The 19,192-nt window shown below is 39.8% G+C and overlaps 1 long non-coding RNA gene and 1 gene segment (V, D, J or C); one reads left to right on the top strand and one right to left on the bottom strand.

Moving 5' to 3' along the window:
• The window catches only part of LOC125169083 (T-cell receptor alpha chain C region-like), a 780,232-nt gene that overhangs the window by 347,554 nt on the left and 413,486 nt on the right, over window positions 1-19,192 (top strand).
• Window positions 1-19,192, bottom strand: part of LOC125169097 (uncharacterized) — a 38,324-nt gene that overhangs the window by 13,777 nt on the left and 5,355 nt on the right. The window contains exon 2 of the long non-coding RNA XR_007153440.1: window positions 12,819-12,932. This is a non-coding gene — a long non-coding RNA (uncharacterized LOC125169097). The remainder of the gene's footprint in view (window positions 1-12,818; window positions 12,933-19,192) is intronic.

Raw genomic sequence — 19,192 nt, forward strand, 5'->3', positions numbered from 1 at the left:
TTCCCATAAAATATGCTGTGCCATACTCATCCCATAAGTAGAGGCTTGTACCTCCCACCTCTTTTCCCCCAGTTTGCCTCCCCCATCCCCTCCCCTCTGGAAACCACCAGTTTATTCCAAAGAAGCTAGTTGACAGTTCCTTCCACCTGGTAAGTCTTCCACTAGCCTACTTTTATACTTGACAAATTCCTATTGGTCTTTAAAGCAAGATGAGGGGCACATAGGTGGCTCAGGCAGTTAAGTGTCCGACTCTTGATTTCAGCTCGGGTCATGATCTCACAGTTCGTGGGTTTGAGCCCCACATCAGGTTCTGCGCTGACAGAGTGGAGCCTGCTTGGGATTCTCTCTCTCTTTCTCTCTCTCTGTCCCTCCCCCACCCTTGTTCTCTCTCTCTCTCTCTCTCCCTCTCTCTCTCTCTCTCTCTCTCTCTCTCTCTCACTCTCTCTCTCTCTTTCCCAAAAATAAACAAACTTAAAAAAAAAGCAAGATGATATGCAAAGCACATGGGTTTTGGAGTCACAAAAATCAAATTGCAAATCTTGTGTGCAATTTTCTAGCTCTGTATCCTTAGGCAATTATTTATCTTCATCTAAGCTTCCTTGTTAACACATGTTAATAAGAACACCCAGGGGGGCCTGGGTGGCTCAGTCAGTTGAGAGTCTGACTCTTGATTCTGGCTCAGATCATGATCTCATGGTCTGTGGGATCGAGCCCCATGTCAGGCAGAGCTTGCCCTCCCCCCACCCCACACTCTCTCTCAGAATAAATAAATACACTTGAAAAAAAGAAAAAAAAGAACACCTATTGTGCTGAGTTATTATGAATTAAATGAGATAAAATATACAAAGTTATATGAAATCCCATGTGCAACATATGTACTCAACAAATACCCTGTAATGATATGATTATTAATGCCTCTAAGGAAATGTTATCGCTACTGTGAAATTTGTACTGACTCCTCAAGAAGGAAAGATGTCATCTCTGCCTAATATTCTGGATTCCCACCTTAGTGGTCAGGAAAGCAGACATGGCAAGTTGCCAACTTAATCCACATTCTCTTCTGCCTCCTTACTTACAGAACTGTTGATAACCCATTTGGGCAACTATCTCCCCACCTTAAAAAACAAAAAACAAACAAACAAAAAAAAACCCGTGCTACATTTCACATCGTTTTTTACAACGAAGGGTTGCATATAGCACAGTTCTGACCAATGAGACATAATCAGAAAACTGCTAGGAGTTTCTATAATGTTTTTGCTCTCCTGGTACAGTACTACATTTTCCAGTCCCCTTCCCCAACTCTTCTTCAGGCAACACAGAAGTTGTAACTTATCGTCAAGGAAAGCCCAGGCCTGGGTCTCCTCCCCAATCCCACATTCATCTTTTAGAGGCCAAGTCAAATCCCTCCTTCAGATTTATTTGTGCATGAGAACTCTTTTAAAAATTTTTTTAATGTTTATTTACTTTTGAATGAGACAGAGACAGAGCATGAACAGGGGAAGGGCAGAGAGAGGGAGACAGAATCCTGAAGCAGGCTCCAGGCTCTGAGCTGTCAGCACAGAGCTGGGCATGGGGCTCAAACTCGTGAACCACAAGATCATGGCCTGAGCCAAAGTCAGATGCCCAACCCACTGAGCCACTCAGGCACCCCTGTGCATGAAAACTCTTCATAAACCATGATTTGATTGAATTTTTTGTTACCTGCAGCTAAACACAACCCTAACCGTAGTAGGATTGACATAAAACGACGTTGTGATCTTCAGAGTTCTTGGGTAAGTGAGGAAAAAAGATTTGAAGCAAGTGCTGTGTTTATACAAGGAAGGCACCTGCATTCATACTGATTATACGTACTTCTTAAAGTATTAATGTTCACATAATTTTTATTAAGAACGAAACCTTCATCTTCCATGCCAAGAGGCCTCATTTAAAAATTTCCATCAATTTCTTACACTCGTGGGAGACTGGAATTCACTTTCTCATCCAAAGTCTTTTCACTATAGACAATATCCATTTCCATGCGAATAACTAATAACTGCAGTTTTATATTTTCTCACTCTTAAATTCCAAAGGCTATTTTGCTGTTGCTTTTAATTCCATGCTGTTCCAGTAACCTATTCCAAAGGCTTTCCCTGAAAGTTTTATCATAGGGAACTCCTTCATTTTGAAGATTGTACGTAGAAATTAAAGCCAAAAAAATAAATTTGAGGGGCGCCTGGGTGGCTCGGTCGGTTAAGCGTCCGACTTCGGCTCAGGTCATGATCTCACGGTCCATGAGTTCGAGCCCCGCATCGGGCTTTGCGCTGACAGCTCAGAGCCTGGAGCCTGTTTCAGATTCTGTGTCTCCCTCTCTCTGACCCTCCCCCGTTCATGCTCTGTCTCTTTCTGTTTCAAAAATAAATAAACATTAAAAAAAAATTTAAAAAAATTCTAATTCTCTGTGGTATAAAGAGGGGAGGGCACTCTCCCAGTCCCTTTTCTTAGAGTACTTACTTTAGAAAACTTGTAATTATGAATCCTTTCTCTGTCCCTTTGAGGTGTGTAAATCTTTTAAAAAGCTGACCAGGCCTCTTGCCAGTTTTACAACCCAGGGATGTTTCTCTCAAGCAGGTGGAAGCCAGCTTATTGAGATGTAATCATGAGGAAGGATGGCACTCCTGCCTCCCAGTTACTGTGGGAGGAGATGAGCCCAAACTCCACAGACGCTTTGCTCTAAGTTGCAAACTCACCTTCTGTCCTAAAGATATGAGAAGTTTCTCTTTCAGATAAAGGCAATTAGCAAACACAGGTGGCTACCCCAATTCCCAGGTAAATTGAGGGCAAATTATGACAAAGGTCGCTGTCAAGTTCTCTTACCTGAGGACTAATTTCTGTTCATGTTGAGAAAACACTTGTAATGGGTTGTATCTGCCCAGCTGGCTATATAAAGGGGTAAAATTTTTGCCTGTGTTTTAAGTATTTTTTAATTTTTTTAATGTTTATTTATTTTTGAGACAGAGACCGAACATGAGCAGGGGAGGGGCAGAGAGAGGGAGAGAGCGAGAGGGAGACACAGAATTCAAAGTGGTCTCCATCCAGGCTCTGAGCTGTCAGCCCAGAGCCTGATGTGGGGATCATGACCTGAGCAGAAGTCAGACACTTAACCCATTGAGCCACAGAGGTGCCTCTTGTCTGTGTTTTGCAATCTCTTAACAAATTGCCTGTGGTGCACATTACATTCTGGCTTAATGATTCCTCAATAATAAAACTCTTTCTTTTCTCCCTTTGTGGAGAGGTGTTCTGGACTGGCAGGAGATTTTGTTTTCATTTCCCCAGAAGAGGGCCCAGTGTCTTTCCATAATCGTTGTTCTTAGACGTCTCTCTCCCTGAAAGGTGATGCGACACTGTGAAAAGAGCCATAGCCTCTCATGGCTCTGCCACTTAGTGGCTGGGTAACTCTGAGCATTTTATACTAGCTTTGTGAGCATCAATTTCCTCCTAAGTACCTTGCAAGTAAGTATGGTACTTACTTTACTGTGTCATCATGAGGATTAACCATGTTTTGTGAATTGCCTAGCATAGTGGATTAAAAATGAAAAAACCTGAAAGTAGGCACCACAGCTTGGATCAGATACACTCGAAACTTCACTTGTGTCCCGGTATATGTTCTGACAGGGAATATGGAAAGGACTTTTCCTGCTTTAAAGGAACTCCCTCTCATGGTGACTGGAGGTCCATTCACCACTTCCCATAGCCATCGGGCTGCAAGACCTATGAGCTGAAGAATCCTCTGACCTACCACCTCCATTCAGATCAATCATTTCTAAGAGCACTTTGGACACACTCCATGCTCCAGGAGCTTCTGAAAACATACCGTCAATGTCAAAGGTCACACTCAGAGACCCTGGGTTGGGGGCCACATTGCTGCACATAATATGCTGTCAGCCCTAGGTTAGTCCACAAGGGAACGCTCTAACCTGAGAAAAGTGTTATGATTCACTTTTAGGATTCATTGCTAAATGAAGAATGAAAATCTCTGAAACAGAGGGTTACGAATTTAGGTCAGGGTAGAGGAGGAGGAGCAAGAGAATATGTGGGCCAGAGAATTGTTAATAATGTGCACAATCCTGCTTTCTCATCACCCATTTTCTTTGCTTTGCTTTGCTTTGCTTTCTATCTCCAAAAGCCAAAATAAAGTTGGAGATTAAAATAAAACAATTTGTGGGGTAGCTGGGTGGCTCAATCGGTTGGGTGTCCAACTTTGGCTCAGGTCATGATCTCATGGTTTGTGAGTTTGAGCCCCATGTTGTGCTCTGTGCTGACAGCTCAGAGCCTGGAGCCTGGAGCCTGCTTCAGATTCTGTGCCTTCCTCTCTCTCTGCCCCTCCCCCACTTGTGCTCTCTCTCTCTCAAAAATAAATAAACATTAAAAAATTTTTAATTAAAAATAAAATAGAACAATTTGTTTCATATTTCTGTAACTTTAGAGTTTCATGAATCCATATTTTTTAGTATCAGGGACCAATATAAGCTTTCACTTATTTGTCTAGAAATTGTTGTCTTTCTCTAAACCATGCTCTTACCTCCTATAAGATCAGAAACTCAAAGATAAGAAAAATAAAAGCAAAGAAAGAGGCGAAGAAAGAAGAGGGGGAGTACATATGGGCAGAAGCAGGTGGAGAAAAAAAAGGGTAAAAGAAAATGGCAGAGGGTTGTTTGAACTGAAAATCATTACATGAGTTTCTCAACAGCAGCTTTGGGGCCAGAATCTGGGGAGAGGGGCTTTCCTGTGCATCGTAGGTATTTAATAGCATGTTTGGCTTCTACTCAATAGATGCCAGTAGCAGCCCCTCCCTTCCCCAGTGTGACAATCAAAAATGTCTCCAGGCATTGCTAAATATCCCCTGGGGAGCAAAAGTCCTGATTAAAAACTAATGATCTATACATAAACTTGATAAAGTGGAAACTTTCAGAAGATAGATAGATAGATAGATAGGAAGGAAGGATAGATATTTCAGGTATTATTTATACTTGCCTAAAAGTTTTTACTCTATCAATTTAACATATAGACTATTTAATATTCACTTCCTCAGTCTTTTTCATGTATAGATAGTAGATAGATAGATAGTAGATATAGATATAGATATCTATAGATATAGATACACATATATAGATATATATAGATATAGATACATCCTGTATTTTTTATATACAAAAAAAACTGAGGAAGCAAATATTTTTCTGTCTACTATTATGATTCATATATCTTGAACTGTTATCATATCATTTGACTTTGATAAATGCAACAAATAAGATACAAGGAATGTAAAGAATGGAAATAGGTTATATATTTGTATTATTTACAAATATACTAATAGCATATGTAATGTGTATACAATTTACATATAACAAGTAATTCACAACTGAGAAGTTTCTCAGTCTGATCTTGTCTCAGGTTTCAGCTTCGTCAGTATCTCTTACTTATAACATATAAACTATTTCTCTGTTCCCCCTCTAAGCTAACATCTCCCCATTTTTCACATAAATTATTCTACTCAGAGTTTAAATACTCAGAGTTTAAAGAAAAAAATATTCTTAAATGCTAAAAGACAACTCCTCCATTATCCCCAACACACACACGAGCGCGCGGGTGCGCGCGCGCACACACACACACACACACACACACGCGCACACACAAACGCGCACACACACGTGCACCGGCTCATGCAAGCACCCTACAGTGTAGAGGTGGACTAAGCCACAAGTAGGTGGAGCTTCCCACTACAAAGCCGAGTGAAGGTGCTTAGGGGCCGCCACTGCCAGATCTATATCATGAAGCTGATGGGTTACAGCAACAAAGTTAGCCCCAAATTCAAAGTATGATGCATATCAGTATTTAAAGGGACTTGCCATTAAGGTGTGTCCATACTGCCAAGGAGTCAAGAACCATGCAGACACAAATGAGAGTCTTGCTGGGCCTCCTGTGGCTACAGACTTGCTGTGAGTTGAGAACATCCCAAAGGGAACCTGAAGAAATTTCACAACTGAATGGGGAGATGCAAGGGAGGAAAGGAGAGGTGGAGGAAGAGAGAGAACACAAGTCTCTTGGGCTGTGTCCTCTACTATGAGGATGGAAACTAGAGAAAAATTTCCTGTACTCAGAAACAGCTACGGTCATTTTGCAGTGACCCTCCACTGTGTCTATTTTTCTCTTTCTCAACAGGGGTAAGAGTCCAGATGAATGTGGAGCAGAGTCCTGGGGTCCTGAACCTCCAAGAGGGGAGAAATACCTCTATGATGTGCAATTATTCTAGCATCATAACCAGTGTGCAGTGGTTCCAACAAAATCCTGAAGGACACCTCGTATCCTTGTCGTTCATCACTTCTGGAATGCAGCGAAAAGGAAGACTAATATTCACGCTCAACTTCCAGGAACGTAATAGCCACCTGCATATCACAGACTCGCAGCCTGGGGACTCAGGCACTTATTTCTGCACTGTGGAGGCACAGTGCTCTGCAGACACCTGTGGCCTGTACATGAAGCCATAGCTGGAGACTAACCCAACCCACAGAGCAGGGGGCAGGGGCCCAATATGATCAGAATTGTGTGTCCATTGCCTTGTCTCTCCTGGTTCATGCATAAAGCATTTCTAAATGAGCTACAACTTGACACTACAGTGCAGGCATGTACGTGGCTCATCCTGAGATCTCCATGGGGCTAGTGTTACTAGGTAAATACTGTAGATTGATCAACTCTCTCATATCTGCTTCTGTCTTTCTGGGCAGAATGAGCAGTCAACTCAACGTGGAGCAGAGCCTCCCTCCTTCATCTCTACAAGCAAGAAAATACCAATCTCACCTATATCTCCTGGGCATCTTTCTAACTTACATTGGTACATACAGAACCCTGAAAAAAGCTCCGTGATCGTTTTTCTAATATACTCAAATGGGGAATAAAAAGAGGAGAAAAAAACCAAAGGGCCACTAGTAGTATGAAGGATGGGCAGAGCTTTCTGCATCTCAGCCCAGAGACTCAGGCACCTGCTTCCATGCTGTGGAGGCACAGAGCTTTCTAGGCACCTAAGGCCTGAATCGAGACATGTGGCCGCAGCCACCAAACCCAGCAACACGAGAGAGATGTTTGTATGCTTTCCCTCACTTCTAACGTGGTGTTGAGAAGTGCACACTTGATCAGTCGAAGTGGATCAAACATTTGATTCCACTTTCAAAAAATTTGGAAATGCTGATGAATATTCAATCTAGTAACCATCTCTGTCCTAAAATAAACCATTCCTAACACGCTAACCCCTAAACCAGGGAATCAGTAAATTAGCAATCCACTCATGACTTCTAATCACGAGTATGCTGTATCATCTTGAGCAAGGGAGTCATACTCTTTCTACCTCGGAATCCTCCTGTAGGTGAGGAGAGTATTTTCCATTGCTGTTACTCGTATTTTCATACATTCAATCATTCAACAAATATATATTGAATACCTGTGAGATCCTGGATAGGGGGCTTTGAATAAATGAAGAGCTCCTTCCCTCGTTGAACATACAGTTTAATGGGGAGCTCGTTTTTGTTATCATAAAGTCCCTGCAAACTAAAGAGAAGAACTAAATTCGGAGAGAAAAAGAGATTATGAAAACAGTCAGTTAGAGAAAGCTTTCTGGAGCATTTGACGTCCCAGCCTGAAACCTTATAGTTTAATAGGAGTTCATCAGGTTGAAGGACAGAAGAGGGTGGAGGAAAAGTGTTCTGGATCAAGGAAAAGTGAGCACAAGGGCACATGCTTTTGTGTGTGTGTGTGTGTGTGTGTGTGTGTGTGTGTGTGTGTGAAGCAAGGCATATCATGGCAAATTTAAGTCCTAAAATATAATTAGTGATCAAAACAAGTGATAAAACACAGTGCATGGGTGACTCTCATGCTATGAGAGTCTTAAAATGAATAAGATCCTTGAAATTCATTGTCTGTATATTACAATACAGTAAGATGAAGGATATGGGGACCACTTAGCATGCCTACATACTCACAGAGCATGGGCAGGGATAGATAACTGCATTGAGGACCAATAAAAAGAATGGTGAAACTAATTAGTGATAAGAAATATTACTTTTCTAGAGACCTTGATTCCTTTTTAAATGCAGAAAGCATTTCTAAATAAGCTGCACAAGGTATGATAAACATGATACATAAACATGATATATTTTGACTGTTGAATAAAACCGACAATTGCCTTTAAAAGGAAATATGTGAGTGTGTTATCTTAAGAGAAAAGAATTTTCTGGCTCTTGCGGTATACCTGATAGTGGAATTATCTTCCAACTGTAAACTACTATAAAATTGGGAAACATAGGAAAGAATTGTTTTTGAGGAGTGCAGACAGGGAATGCTTTCAGTCCTTGGGAGAAAGCAAGCCTGCCAAGTGATTCCCACATGCAGGCAACATTTCTCTCCTGGGGGTATTTTCTAAACCTCAGCATAAGGACTTGAAGCCCCAGCGGAGAGCAGCAGCCTTGCTCAACGGCAAAAACAGAGATAAGAATCAGGGCTGTTAAATAACTGGCCTTTGAGGAAAACGGGTATTGGAGAGACATGAGCCTCCTATGATAGGACTGTGAAATCTGCATAGGGGGTTATCTGAGCCTACACTTCAGCTGCACATGTGCAGAGAGAGACATTGGCAAGCCTAGCAGAAAATAGCATCTGAGGGTGTAAAATCTCCGAATTTCCAGAGCTTGCACTGTGCTGGGAAGACATTGGAGCTCTGGCCTTTCCAGAGTGAAGACATCTTAGTAAATACCTTGGACTTTCAACTGAATCACCAGAAGAAGGACAGAAGTAAGGGCTATGGCCTAGAAAAAAAAACTGGAAAAGAAAATCTCTGCCTTACAAAGATTAAAGTAAGCCTCAACGAAATCTCAGTGATCTGCTAGTAATTTAACAGAGTTAACATTTTTCCAAGGGAGGCAAAATAATCCAGAGTTTCTGCTCATTATGACCCACATTGTGTAGCATACAATAAACAAAGTCACTAAAAATGTAATGAAGCAGGAGCAAGGGTTACATAAGGTATAGAAGCAGCCTCAAAAATGATTCACATTTGGAGTTAACACCAAAGGGTTTCAAAATAAATATGACTAAATTGTCCAACACTTTTTCCTGTTGCTGACTCTGTTGACCAACCACCACCGTATATCTGGCAATGGACCCATGGAGGTGGTAGCCACACGTGGCTCTAGCTTCTCTAGATTTCCCCATCAGTTTCCCCTTCAAATCACACTTTCATAGATAGACGGGCTTGGTCCTCAGATTGATTGACTGGTTAGGGATTCTTTCTCTCTGACTACCCAACTACCCTTAGACCTTCATTTCCCCAGCTCTCTTCACAACCGTGTAAGATCAAGTTCCTGTAATTTAAGCCCCTATCCCATAGCACTTATGATAACTCTGCTGCACTGACTGTACCCTGATTTTCTAGGAAGATATAAATGAATAGCATTAGAATATTCTTTGTTTTCAAGAAATGAGTGTCCAGATACCGACTGGAAGAAATAATAATCAGAAACCTAGTGTGTGTGTTCGTTAGGGCCATCATAACAAACTACCACAGACTAGGTGGCTTAAACAAGAAAGATTTACTTTCTCATAGCTCTGGAGCCTAGAAATCCAAGATCAAGGTATTAATTGGTTTGGTTTCTCCTGAGGCCTTGCCTTCCTACTGTGTACTCACATGAGTTACAAAGTAATTTGCAACAGATGTAAGACTGTCAGCTGTCAACAAGCCACAGTCATCCACAGTTTGGTAAAAAAAAAAATTGCTCCAAAAAATTTAGAAAATGATAAACATGTTCCACCCTTTCTCCCAATCAAACCAATTTCCTGTGTAAGAGACAGACTATGATCCAACTCCAGTGATTCTGCATGGGGCTTGTGGCTTGTGCTTAAATATGTGCATTGTGTGTCATATGTTTTTGTTTACCAAAGTAGTGTGTGTGTGTGTGTGTGTGTGTGTGTGTGTGTGTGTGTGTAAAAGGGGGAGGTGTGTGCATTGCGGTCCAGCAGTTCCCCTGGGCCTAGAAAATCAGCCTTCTTAGTGTGTCAGATGTGGTACCTCGTGAACTGTATGTCATTGTCCTTTCTGACATCAGTTTAGAAACTTCCTACTGCAAACACTTAACTCCAGCTATAATGAACCAAGTTTCCCCCAGCACTCTGAGCTATAATTTGCCTGTTTTCTTTCGAAATCTGACCTTCCCCTACAAAGTCAATTTGTCAATCTTCCCTAAAATCAAGCTAAAGAGCTCTGCCTTTGTGAGGTCTTCCCTGACTCCACATTTCTAGCTTTCTCAGTAGAACTAATTGATAACCATTATGTTTTCCTCATTAAGCACCCTTATGTGTCATGTCGTGTTGTAAGGATGTAGTCTTTCAGTTTAGACCACCAGATATTTAAAGTTGAAGATAGTTCCATAGTCGTGTTTAAAACCTTAACCAAGCACAGTGTCAGGTACTTCAGAGAAATGAAATAAATGTTGATAAAATATATAAATACAATAATGAATCCAAAAACATTTCTTCACTAGAAAGTTTGAATTATGAAAGTTTCAACCACATAATATGAAACAAGGACAACTTTCCAGATTGTCCTGAATTGGATAATTAGTGTAACTTCCCAGCTTGTTAGTTTCATTATAATTCAAATAAAAATTTTAAATGTTTCTTCCCATATAAAATATACATTGGAAATTGTTTTGTGCTCTGTGTCTTTGCTCAAACTAATTCCAAAAAATTATTTTGAGATTTACCATTGGCAGTAATGACTAGTTGCCCTACTGATTTAGCATTGAAAGCACAATAGATTCTTCTTGCCTCTTCCATTGGATTAAGCTGGGAAGACATATACTAGATATAGACCAAGAGCGAAGACAAACAAACATGTTGCCTTTTGACATCTCCTGGTGCCTTTCAAGTTTATGGCTTCATTCTGTCTATAAACTTTACAGGATTGTGTAATGCTTTCTCATTTGTGAACACAGAACACACCAAATGATCACATCCAAGTTCTCAGAGAGGAAATCCAGTGCAGAGGGTGATTTAATATAGGGAATAAGTTTTGTTGTGTTAATTTGTGGTTTTAAGGTAAGTGTCCAGAATTTATATCAGATTTAATTGCCTTGTGGCATTTATTCATTCAGACCAAATATGGGCACCTCTGAAAACCATCTTGGAATGCAATTACATTAAAGGCTAAGCTATCAAACTCCTTGTATTCCAAATTTGTAACCATGGTAAAGATAGCACCATACCTTTGTGTTCTCCCCCAAACACCGCCAATATCTTATTTTAACTTCTTTATGGGGGAGGGAGTGCAAATTGATTTTAAGGAAACACAGAAATGCATTTTCAGAATTTTTCTACATGTGGGCTAAAGGGGGCAGTGCTTCCTCTCATAAAGATAAAGAGCTAAAAACAGTACTGTTCATATGTGAAATAGAAGCCTCTGTGGAAGGAAATGAAAGAAGTGCAGGAAGTTGAAGTCAGATTTATGGTTGTTTGGGCAGGAGAGAAGACAACCTGAGTCCACAGGAGAAATGGGCAAGCTCCTGGGGGTATCACTGTTGATTCTGTGGCTTCAGCCAGACTGTGAGTTCTGGGTGGGAGGTCTGAATACAGTAGAAAACCTTCAAGAAACACCACAAGGCTGGGAGACGAGATCATTGGGAAGTTTTGCTTTATTGTGTTTTGTTTTCTAGCTCATGCTGGTTTTCTGTGGGGACTTTAAGAATATAATTTAAAATTTACTCTCTTCCCAAACAGGGGTGAATAGTCAACAGAATGCTGACCAGCAGCAAGTTAAGCAAACTCCATCCCTGAGTGTGCAAGAACGAGAGATTTCTATTCTGAACTGTGACTACAATAATAATATGTTTGATTACTTCATATGGTACAAAAAATACCCTGCCAAAAGTCTTGAGTTTGTGATATCAATACGTTCCATTGTGGATAAAAAGGAAGATGAAAGATTCACAGTCTACCTCAACAAAAGTGCCAAACACCTGTCTCTGCACATCGCAGCCTCACAGCCTGGAGATTCAGCCTTGTACTTCTGTGCAGCGAATGCACAGTGCTCTCCAGGCACCTGCAGCCTATACACAAAACTGCAGCTGGGTCCATGCCTCTTTGGGGGCTCATACTTGGAGGCACATACTTGCTTCCACTTAAACAGAGCAGTAAGAGAAGGTATGCTTTAAAGTAGGTGAGTGGGATGAGCTTTAAGGAAGATCAGATACATAGTAAGTCCCTCAAATGAGTTAAGGATATTCCTTGGGTTTTAGGGTGTCAAAGAGTTTAATCATTTTCCTCTTTCACTTTCAGAGAGAGGTTGCTGGTTTAACTAAAGCATCAATCTCTGGTGATGCTTTGATCCCGCTAGACCTTGGAATGAGGATACCATTTCCCCTGTAGCTTAGGGGAAAAGATACCCTGGAGATGGGGAAACCAGCATTCTACTGCAAGTTCTCCCAGTGAATGTTTATGTGCCTATATGTACCAGCAATCATGTGCTTCATTTTTGTGTTAAATGAACAAAATAATCCCTAGTTATTGCTTCTGAATCACTGTGCCTTCACATTAAATGCATTTCAGGATGTATATGTTTTAAGTTACATGCATTTATTTGTTTCATCGCTCACAAGATACTTCTAGGCATTGCTTCAGTGAATCACTTACTGTGTATTCTTTTCCCCAGGCGGACATGGAACTATTTGACACACTGTCCATCAGTAAAAGGTGCTGCCCTGTGGATCATCATAATAAATACAGGCATGTCACGAACTTACCAGCTGCAAGCATCTTGTTTTGGGTAGCCATCCTGATTCTCTGTTGAGATGGATGTATCACACTGGAGCCTTTAGGATGCAGTTCGAAGGGTGATGAACCAGGCCAACATCACCCTAGGACCATAAGAAGTTAGAAGATGTAAGAAATATCCCAAACGTTTATTAATTATAAGTCTCCAGTAGGTTGTCAGTTAATCAAAGATACAAGCAGTTTTCAGCTTCAAACTTAAGTGATCTAAATGGCCCAAGTTACCTACGTGGGATTCCCCTTTCCTAACAAATAAGTGGTAATGAAATGAGCATGATGACTAATAAAAAATATCCTGATGTTTTATATTCTAAGTTCCACTGTCAATTTGTATGAGCTTGGCAATTTCATTAGTCACTCAGGTTCCTGTGAAACATGGGTTAGAACTAGATGAAATCATTTCCCTACAGCCCAGTAAGTGTATGATTCCATTCACCTCAAACATTTACTGACCACTGGTTTTACGCTTTTCACTTATGTGATGAATAGAAGGAAATTAGTTAACCTGAATTTCTATGAAAAATTTTCTTCTTTTAAAAAAAATGTTTAGTGTTCATATATTTTTGGGAGAGAGAGAGAGACAGACAGAGCATGAGCAGGAGAGGGGCAAAGAGAGAGGGAGACACAGAATTTGAAGCAGACTCCAGGCTCTCAGCTGTCAACAGAGAGCTTGATGTGGGGCTCAAACTCACAACCTGTGAGATCATGACCTGAGCCGAAGTCAGACACTTCACTGACCGAGCTACCCAGTTGCCCTGAAAAAGTTTTCTTCTTCATGTCATGAATTCTCAGTCTCTCAAATGTAGAATTTCATGCTGAAAGAGAAAAAAAAGATGCCAGCTATCAGAATGAAAAAGAGAATTAGGATGAGACATCCATGGCTTTCTTGAGGGAACAAGATACTACTTGTGTAAATAATATATATGTAGAGACTAGGTGTCTGTGTGTGTATGTGTGTAATATTTGCAAAGGAGCTGTCTCCTGATTCTTCATCACCATAAAGCTAAAGGCGTCCCTGAAATACCTTTCTAAGAATAAAATCTGTGGCCATCCAACGTGGTCCCTGAGTTAAGAAGCTATTTATTTATATTACACAAGAGACAGTTGCAATAGTCATTCCATTTGGGATAGGTTCAGAGATCCCAGATCTCTGGACCCATGAGACATCTAATCATGGAGTCAACACAGAGTTCACTGGAGAGCCTACCTACTCTACTGTAATGCAATATAGTCTTATCTTCTAGAAGCCACACCATAGGCTGTTCAACTAAGCACCCACATCTCCTTTGCTATATCTGTAAGCTATTGTTACAATAATGGTGCATAACTCTAAAACTCAGGGGCTGAGGGGCGCCTGGGTGACTCAGTCGGTTGAGCATTCAACTTCTGCTCAGGTCATGATCACACAGTTTGGGAGTTTTAGCCCTGCTTCGGATCCCCTGCCCCCTCTCTGCCCCTCTCCTGCTCATGATCCCAGTCTCAAAAATAAAAAATATTTTTTAAACAATAAAATAAAACCTAGGGGCTTAAAACAATAAATTATTTCACTCGTAAATTTGTGAAGTGAGAATTTAGATTGGACTCAGATGAGCATTTCTTCTGGGTTTGGCTGAGCTCACTGTTAATGTCTGAAGACAGCTCGCTGTTGGCTGGTCTAGAATGGCCTTGTCTAGGATAACTATCACTATTCAACTCTTCTCCATGTGCCTTATCCTCTGGCAGCCTAGGTCAGGCATACATCAATCACAGGGGAGCAAGAGTTGAGACATGAAAGCATCATTTAAACCTCTACTTCCATCACAATTTGCAATGCCAAATTGGCCAAAGCAAGTCTCAGATGCCCATCATATTATATCACTATATATTGTACATATATTGTGTGTATATATACCTGCATGTATATATGTATATTCCACATATGTATATTCCACAACGGCAGGGCATGGCTGGTGAAAAATACATAACATGACATAATATTATGTATTATTTTACATAACACATACTATTTATCTATATGTGTATTCTAATAATTATTATATGCTGTCTATTATTATGAATTCAATTTTTTATCATTTATTTTTAATAGCTTTTCCCCAACCTCTCCTTACTTCTCTTACTGCTCAGCCCCTCACAACCACTTTTCCACTCCTTTCTATGAGTTCAACTTTTTAAAAAAAGATTTCACATATAAGTGATACAATGCAGTCCATCTAAATTTCAAAATGTATGGAAATATGGATAAAAGTCTAGTTATTATACATTCCTCTTCTTAACAAAACTATTTCTAACATCCTAAGTCAATAAATCAAATACCTTTTCTTATCTTCAGATATATTTAACATGATTTATAAATTATTCAAATTTAGTTATAAAGTTCCATTACAATGGACAGTTTTCACTCTGAGTGCCATTTATATTTACCCTAGTTCATGTCTATGTATGAGAGAGGCTATAATAAGGCAGTAGATTGATGTATTTTCTACATTCCTAAGACGATATAAAAAGTCATACTAGAAAAGAGAATGCTTTATACAATCTCATCCCTATTATTCTTGTTCAAGCTCTTTATACTACAACGTTCACATTTTATTAATTCCCACACTCATCAGTCTATAGCCTTTTCTTATTTGATACACTTGAGAAGTGACATTAATAAAGAGTTGCTTTCTACCATTGACCTCGTCATGAGTGTGCTAGGTCATCGTGAGCAAACGATCAGCTTTTTAGCATCTTATATCAGGAGTAATTCATTCATACTCAAGTATTCATGAGTAATGCAAGGACAAAAATTTCCAGCTAACGCTGCTCTCAGATTTTATTCATTTGATCAATCAACAATTATTCATTGAGTACCTGCTAAGTTCTACACACATAGAACTTAAAAAGAGCTGTGAGAAAATGCAGAGTATAGTATCTTCTGTCACTCGATTTGTACTCTAAAGTGAATCAAGGACTAAGCTTAAGAAAGCAAAGGGTGATCTGAAGGCATATAGCATCCCATCCCCACCCAGCCTTAGTAGTGAGTCAAAGACAGTGTAGAGTCTGTGATGTGATGCCCAAGCTAAGACAGGAAGTTTAGCAGGAGTTAATCAGGTTGCAGGACAGAAGTGATGGAAGTGATCTTAAAAGTAGGAACAACACATACAAGGCAATAAAGATCATAGTGAATGTCAGGACTAAAGGCCAAGATTATGTCATGAATAACATTATATATTGTTTTATTTATATTTCTCAAACTAACACTGCAAAGCAGCCATAATCTCAGTTTTACAAATGAGCAATCATAATCTTTGTGGGTTTGCCAAATGTGTCCTCTATTGACTTGAGATTCTTATAATGGTTCATTCATTTGACACCCAACATGTGCCTTAGACTTCAACATAGGAGATGCAATCAGAAAAGAAATAGACATTGTGTATGCCTTCAGGAATCATGTAATATTGTGCAGTGTGTTACAAAATAGGGTAATCAAAGCTATCACAGGAGGCAAATAAAATTAAACTACCTAACAGAGGCGTCTAAAGGGAAGGCTACCTGGGAGAGGTGACATCTAAATTAGGACTTATAAAAGCATTCGTCAAAGAGGGAGTCAGGCAGACTATTACAGAAAAAGAGAAATAGAATGTGCAAAAGTATAAAGACAAAATTAGAGAATTACATTAAAGGAACTCAGAATGTCTGGAGCATACAACTCAAAATAGGCAACAGTAAATATAAAACTAAAGCAATAAGCAGAATCCACTTTGTGAAAATAATTATAAGCCATTTTAAGAGGCCTTTACATTATCCCGAAGGCATTAATGAGCACTAAAAGGGATCTGAACAAGCAAATGGTACAGTGAAATGTTACACTATTTGAAATATTCTTCTGTTTTCATATATGCATACATATGTTTATATATAATTGCATACATATTTTTCCCTTGATTTTCCTTTTTCTCTTCATCCTGGAGTAATTCTCTCTCTAACCCAGTAGATTGATAGGCTCTTCCTTACAGCAAGAAAAAGACATATCTTAGATGTAAACTTATTAAAGAAAAGCCGAAATCCATTTTAATCAAAATTTCTCAGCTTGGCCACAGGGAAGCATTGCTTTAAAAGTATTCTAGCTAGAGGTCTGTAGTTCTGTATGAAGAGTGAAAGAGCTGTGATGTCTCTCTGGTTGGTGGTCCTCCAAAGTTACAGTGTTCTGGAAACAATTGCAAACAGGCCTCACTCGGAACTTAACCGTTGGCTGAGGAAGCCCATTTAGAAGCTGACTTGGTCCACTGGATTTCCTGGGGAGCCAAAGGATGGAGACCCTCCTGAAAATGGTTTTGGGCACTCTGTTGTGGCAGTGGGCCTGGGAGTACAGGATTCAGTCTGGGAGAGGCTTATAACAGTGACTGCAGCCTGAGGGCAGGAACTGGGTCATCCTTCTGTCCTGGGAGGGATCGTTTTGAAAACCAGATGCAAGAGGAAATGTGGGAAATGTTCTGTAACTATGTGGTGATGTTTATGTTTTGAGTAAAGGAGGGGAGAAAAATCACCCTTCCTTTTATGAGATTGATATATCATGTTCTATGTTCTGATCAGGCATGAGAAGCCATGAGACCTCAATCCTTGATCATCCAAGAAACGCAAGACTCAAAAATTTGCAATTCCTCAAAGACTTTATATTCCTAGGGCACCAGGGTGGCTCAGGCTGAGTTAGTCAACTCTTTTGATTTTAGCTCAGGTCATGAGATCTCAGGATCTCATGAGCCCCACCTTTGGGCTCTGCATTGACAGGGCGGAGGCTGCTTGAGATTCTCCCTCTTTCTCTGCCCCCGCCCCCCACTTGTACTCTCTGTCTCTCTCAAAAATAAGTAACTAAAGTAAAAAAAAAATGACTTTATATTCTTTAAACTGGTACAGGCAGAAGAGTGGTGAAGGTCCCATCTTCTTGATGATGTTACTGAGAGATGGTGAATCAAAGAGTCATGACAAAATAGGTGTCCCACTGAATGAGAAAAAAAAGCAGCAAAGTTCGCCATACATCATCATGGTGTCCTAGCTTGGTCATGCATATGATATGACTCACAGTCAAGAAGAAAGCAAATAGAAACTAACTTTGGGAGGGCACCTGGGTGGCTCAGTCATTAAGCATGTGGCTTCTGTTCAGGTTATGATCTCACAGTTCATGAGTTCGAGTCCCACATGGGGTGAGCTCGAGCCCCACTTCTGGTGAGCTTGTGCCCTATTTCAGGTGCGCCCTGCTCCTCTCTCTCTTTGACCCTTGCTCACTTGTGTTCTCTTTTTCTCTCAAAAATAAATAAATAAATAAATGAATAAATAAATAAATAATAAAATTTTAAAGAAGAAAATAACTCTAGATGGCTCAAGTTATTGAATTTAGCAGACAAATATTATAAAGTGCTAAGCAATTATGTACAAAGAACTAAAAGAATATATATCCCAAAAATCGAATCAAAATGTTCTTAGTAAGTGAACAGAAATAAAATCTCGGCAAAGAAATGCAAACCATGAAAAAGGAAACAAATGAAAATCTTAGAACTTAAGAATATAAAAACTGAATGTTTCGTGAGATGGTCTCAACAGCAGATTGGAGATGGCAGAAGAAAGAACATGGACAAGAATAAAGAAACTGATATATTCACAAAATTGAATACTACTCAGCAACAAAAATAAATGACCAATTCATTCATTAATGTGTATGAATGTTTAAAACATTATTCTAAAGGGGGCACCTGGGTGGCTCATTTGGTTGAGTGTCCGACTTCAGGTGAGGTCATGATCTCACAGTTCGTGAGTTCAAGCCCCACATTGGGCTCTCTGCTGTCAGCACAGAGCTTGCTTCAGATCCTCTGTCCCCCTCTTTCTGCCTCTCCCCCACTCACTCTCTCTTTTTCTCTCTATCAACAATGAATAAATATAAAAAAAAAACATTACTCTGAAAGAAGCTAGGCACAAAAGAGTACCTCCTTGGTTACTTCACGTATAAGAAATTCCAGAAAACGGCAAATTTAATACAAAAATCATACAAGTGGTATGATTTTTTTCCATCTTGGTCCCCAAGGAAGGCACTGAGCACAGTGGATCATAAGGAAACCGATAGGGTGATAAAAAATAATCTATGCGTTAATTGGTGTAGTGGTTACACAGGAGTATACATTTGTTAAACTCTCTAAGTATTACATTTGAAACGTGACTTTACATTACATAACTTAGATCCCATAAAACTGAGTTAAAAAATAAGGTGGATAAAAGCTGTTTAGTTTCTACATCTCTCGACAACAGTAACAGTTCTTTCAACTCAAGAGTTAAGTAATTTTTCTATTTTAACTTGGAATAAAACATGAAAGAA

This window comes from Prionailurus viverrinus, chromosome B3, assembly GCF_022837055.1.
Source record: "Prionailurus viverrinus isolate Anna chromosome B3, UM_Priviv_1.0, whole genome shotgun sequence".
Classification (NCBI taxonomy): domain Eukaryota; kingdom Metazoa; phylum Chordata; class Mammalia; order Carnivora; family Felidae; genus Prionailurus; species Prionailurus viverrinus.